This window comes from Cebus imitator, unplaced genomic scaffold (assembly GCF_001604975.1).
Source record: "Cebus imitator isolate Cc_AM_T3 unplaced genomic scaffold, Cebus_imitator-1.0 Scaffold521, whole genome shotgun sequence".
In the NCBI taxonomy this organism is placed as follows: Eukaryota; Metazoa; Chordata; class Mammalia; order Primates; family Cebidae; genus Cebus; species Cebus imitator.
In genome coordinates this window covers 841,797-847,629 of record NW_016107836.1, presented here as the reverse complement: position 1 = coordinate 847,629, position 5,833 = coordinate 841,797, and positions in this window count along the sequence as shown.

Sequence of the window (5,833 nt, the reverse complement as noted above, 5' to 3'; positions counted from 1 at the left end):
CCTTTTTCCAAAAACCTTGAGGAAAACTCAGATTTGGAATGTATCAAACAAATATCCACCATATAGAAACTGACCGATTTTAAAACAGCTAATCGTTACTTGGGTTTTTCAGAAGAGTACTTATCATACTCTATACAACATACTAAAAAAAAAAAAAAAGTATGCATTAGGAATTCTAAAAACTGGTGCCAAAAATTCTTTCAAGTTAGAAGGGCAAAAAACAAATGTAAAACTATTTAAATACAAAATATTTCCATTCTATTACTTTCTGGTGCACATTCAAATACAAACGTATCAATTATCACTGTAAAACGGCCTGGCTTTGCTGCTGTGACCAAGATATAAGTATCACACACAGAACAGGGCAGTGGATCTGCAGGTTCCTGATGACCTTATTTCCCAAGCTAAGCAAAGGTATTTACAACAACCAAAACTGCACCCCAAAAAGTATTTCCAAATTCGTGGTGTTCAGCAAAGGACATGTTCACTTGGTTCCTAAAACTAACTGAAAAAAGCACAAAAATGAAGATTTATACAGCCAGTCCTTATCCATGCACTTTCTAAGTATCTAGCAAGTAGTCTGAGAAATATTCAAAACTCTCTCTACATGTCCTATTTAAGGTAAAATCCTGGAGTTTCCCACTGTTTTTCAACTGTTAATACGGTAAAATTACCTAATAACTAACAGAGCTCTGTATTCAAAAATGTATTGTTTCAAACTCATGAAAAACTGTTTATTATGTACCTTCCAGTCAACTTATGAAAATGATGTATTTCAAGACCAAGAAGGCATAAAGTAGGATGTCAGATCCATGTTGGCAACGACTGAATGTCATTACCATCTGTCAGCTTCTGAATAGGTTACAGGAAACAAGGTGACAGACAGGCTAATTCTTTATGGATAAGTATCCGTATTACATCATCACAACTAGTACTCATTTGCACCTTCAGAAGAAACTGCCACAAAGGGGAACAAAAACATTCAACTGATACATGAATTATGAAAAAAGGTTTTTAAAATGTTATAAAAATATAAATAAGCTTCTGAGGTACAGAATATTTAGACTTAACAGGCATATTTCAGATTTGGTATTTTTGATACAACTGAAATCAAAGAGGAATATTTGCACAATTTGAGGAATAAAATGAGGTATAATTCATAAGTGTGTGCAACTCTGTACAGATGGCCTGATCCCAACACAAGATGTTAACAAAGCAGGGTTGGCGGGGGGTGGGTAAAACTGAATTTTCTATGCTGTAATTTAGCTGATTCCCACCCCACCCCGCCCCATTTTTTTAAAAAGCAGGAGACGGCATGGGGGGGTAACATTTAAGATTCAATAACTTCCAGTAAACAAAATAAATCTCCTTTAGATTATGTGTGCCAAATGAATCTACTTACTGTTTTCAAATGTGTTTGGGAAGTCATTCCATGTTACTCTGATAAATAACATTTGGAAAATACAAGTAGATTTTAGTTTCTTGCCTCAGAAGTATCCTACTAAAAGAAGTGACTAGGTGGTATTTCCGTTTCATTTACCTAATAAAATATTTTTCATTTAAAGGATAAAAAATGCGGCACAAATACCTATCATGCTGTTCAATGATGAGAAAGTAATTTTAATTTGCAAATTATCCTAGTCAATGCAAAAAGCTACTTGAAAAAGGATAGTCAAATTACCATCAAAAAGAAATAATGGGTGGAAGTGCCAAACGTCTTTCATAAAACTCCTTAAAATGGCTTACTTGTATGTAATACAAAATAATGGCTATTTCTGAAAGGTTTCAGCATTTAATTACTTAGCTCCAAATTGGTACATCATATTATTTTTGCTAACTCCCAGATCTTTCAAACAAAGGGCCTAAAATTTTCTAAGAAAGCTTATATCCCTATTCTTGAAGCAAATTTTTCTCATTCTTTCACAATCATCCCAATGGACAATCTAAGACAAAGACCAGCTACTCTTCACACTTATTTCCTCAATCATGAACGTAGAACTTTCATCAAAACAAAGAAGATAACCTGGAACACAGTAATGTATAAAGTTAAAAAAAAAAAGTTCACTTCTGTCGTGAAAAATAATGAAGAAATCTAATGAGATCATAAAGCCACGAAGCTTCCTGTTGGTAGCTGAGGATGAAGTCATTAGCAACCCAGGATTCCCTGGTCCATGTAATCAGAAGCTGCACCTACCAGATTCTGTATTGTTCGGGAGAGGTGGCTTTAAAACAACCCGCTTACCAAACCTCCAAACAAGACCACGCCTTCCAGTTATCATTCAAATGGGACCGTTTCACCGTGTGGCACCACTACACATTTCCCGCGAGCTTAAATATCAAGCAGCAGTCAACATTTTAGATTCCCTTGGTCATGCTGCAGGAAAGATGAACTCTTGAACCCCGCGCTACCTAATGCACCCGGGCTTTAGAGGCCGAGATGGGGGAACATGCTTTGGTTCTCCAACCTTTATGGCCTTCACTACCCCCACCCCTACCCCCACCCCATTTCTTCCCAACTCTCCATCACCCCGAGGAACAGCAGGCAAAGAGAGATTCCTTACTTCCTGCTGTTGTTAAGAGGGGAGGAAACCCAATAACAACTTTGAACGCGTGGAAGAGAAATCGCCTAAATCTTGGCCACCAGCGCAAACATATGTCACCCGGTCCTGGAGCCGCGTTCGCGCCCTGCCGAGCCCCCTTTCCCGCCCCGCTCCCCCGGGATTCTCCCGTAGCCCAGCGCTCCCGGGTCCCCCGGTGTCTCTGGAACTTGGCTCCGCGACTCTTCCTCTCCCGCCTCCTCAACCCTCACACGCCGCAGCCCCCAACACCGCATTGTTGACCACTCAGGTTCTAATACAATGGATCGCCACTGCCCCAAACTCTCCGGCGTCCCCTTCGGACCCCCGGCGCCAGTTCTGGGTCTTCCTGATCCCGAGTTCAGCCACGAGCCCAAACTTCACCATGTGAGAGCCCAGGACCTGAGAGGTGACGGAGCCCCACGACTCCCGCCCAGCTCTGCCTTCACCCGCCGTCCCCAGGCGCGAATCCTGCACCGGGCGCCCCCACCCACCCACGACCACCCCGTAGGAGTCATCAGTCGCCTCCCCTGAGCTGGGCGAGGGCAAACGGAGGGCTCCCCGCCCGGCCCAGACCCCTGGGCGGCGCTGCACCGGAGCAAAGGCCCCAAACGCATCCCCGGCCTTTCCTGGTCCACTGCGACCCCGCCGCCCACCCTCCCTACCTGGCCTTGAGGCTGGGGCTGCTGCCGCTGCTGCAGCTGCTGCTGGCGGCGGCGGCTCGGGGTTCGTAGGCCCAGGCTGGGGCAGGGGGCTGCGCTGCGGCGCTGGCGGGGGCGGGGGCGGCGGGGGGCGCGGGCGGCGGCGGCGGCGGCGGCTCGGTGAAGCCCGAGGTCGAGTAGTTCCTGTCCATCGTGGGGGTGGCGTAGGGAGGGCGGGTAGCAGCGGGGGCTCCTCCAGGGCTCGGTGTGAGGGGGGCGGGCAGGGAGAGGGGGCGGGGGAGGAAGAGGAGGCGGCGGCGGCGGCGGAGGGAGCTGCCCCCTCACATGGCCCCAGCGGGCAGGCGGGAGAAGGGCGCGTTGGCTAATCTGGGCCACAGAGACCCGGGCCGCGGCGGGCAGCGAGGCCCGACCTGGGCGTCAGGGAAGCGGAGGCACCCGCGGCCGAGACTCGCGGCGGCGGCGGCGGCGGCGGCGGCGGCGGCGGCGGCCGCGGCGCCCCATGTTGGTGGATTTCCCAGGATGCACCTCCCGCCCCCCTCCGCCCCGCGGCCTCGCCCCGCCTCCCCTCAGAGCCCCGCGCTTGCGGCTCGCGGGGAGGGCCGGCGGACGGCCGTGAGGCCTCAGCAGCCGTCGGACGCTTAGCTAGGGACAGCCGGGGCCGACTCTAGGGACCCCGAGGGGCTCCAGTCAGCTGGAGCCGGCGAACCGCTGACTTCCCGCCCTCCGCAGCCCCGAAGGGAGCTGTCCGCACTTGCCGCGCCCCGCGTGGGAAGAGACCGCGCCTGGTGCTCGCCCCGCGCGGGGGAGGGGAAGTGAAGCGGAACCCAGCGTAGGGCGCTGCGCTGGGAGAGCCTGTTCGGCGCGTTGCTTGGAGTTCGCTATTTGACCCTTCGGGTTATTTTGAGGCACTCCAATACTGAGTTCCCTGATCACGATTTCTTTCTCTGCGCCCCAATCCAGAAATGCTGAGCGGACTCTCGCAGTTCCGCTTACTCCCTTCCTTCCCAAAGCTTGCTGGGGTAGCGGACCCTTTTCCTGCTGTTAGGGGATATTTATATTAAAAGAGATTCAAGTTCATACGTATTATTTTACAATCCTCGCTGAAAGAGCCTTTCCCAGGGGCTCTTATTAACTGTCCCCACCCCCACCTTGGGGATTTTTCTCACTCTGGATTTCAGAATCTTCTATTCCAAGATAGATAACCGCCTCATCATTGATTAATCCAACTACCATCTGGATGACTTTAATTACAATAAATTTAAAGTCACTATGAACTCTTATGTTGAAGGTTTTTGTTTTGAGACTTCGAACTTCAGCAGGACTCTCCCAAACATTTCCTATCTGATCTCCAAGCTGTTTGGTGTGCGGTAATTTAATGACTATTTGCGGTTCTGTTGCATAGCAGAGTTGTGTTTCTTGTAATACCTCAAAGAGTGAAAATAGGGAATTGTACAAATCATCGTTTGGCCCTTAAGCCATAAGTTTAAAGGTTAAAATAACAGTAAAGTTGCTACTTAATGACCACCTTTTTTAAAAAATCAATATTGGTTTAACACCTATTAGGTGCTTAGCACAGAAATCTATCCCTCAAGATAAGCCTAACATAAAGGTTTAAGCAAATCAGACAGGCGTAGTGAAAGACCTAATAAACTTGATACACTATCTCTGATGACCACTGAAAAAGTTCAAACTTTGGTAATACCTGGTGTTGGATCTGCTATTCCTTCCGAGATTAATTTTGTTCTGGGACATCTGTTTTCCTCTTGGCGCCTACATCCTTTTGTTCCTATTCATTCCCTTTTGCAAGTCTTTCTGCACCTGTGATGCTTGGAGCCTGGTCCCCGGGTGGGGAGGCAAGGAAGTGAGTAGTCGCTATTTACAAATGAATTCAAACGTGTAGGCACAGGCAATCTTGCCAATTTTATGTTAATTACAAAATCCATTTACTGAGGATATCTTTGAAAAGTGGTTTTTCCTGGAGAAGGAATTTGCCAACTAATCTGAGATCCTGCAGAGAAGTAATATAAGTCTTCATTACATTTATTTTTCTTCCTGCAAACTGGAAATGTGGAATCTAAATTAAAAAGTTTTCACAGCTAGCTATTATAAGTAATTTTGTGAGCGCTAAAGTTTGGTGTCTATGAAAAGTATAGGAAATGGAGTGGCATGCTATAAATGTTTTATGGCACTTAGTTTGAGATACCCACAACTGGCACTCAGAGTGAATTACGCAAGCAATACTAAACAAGTGGCAATAAAACCTTTATAGTCCCTCACACCATTATATAGTTTGTTTATGTCACATAAATCGGAGATATTAAGGGAAAATTCTAGTGAGTATTTTTAGTAATATTACTCTGTCACCATATGTTCCTTTGCCATTTTTTTTTTTTTTTTTTGAGACAGAGTCTCACTCTGTCATCAGGCACCAGGCTGGAGTGCAGTGGCTCAATCTCGGCTCACTGCAACCTCCACCTCCCGGGTTCAAGCAATTCTGCCTCAGCCTCCCGAGTAGCTGGGACTACAGGTGTGTGCCACCACGCCCAGCTAATTTTTTTGTGTTTTTAGTAGAGACGGGGTTTCACCATGTTGGCC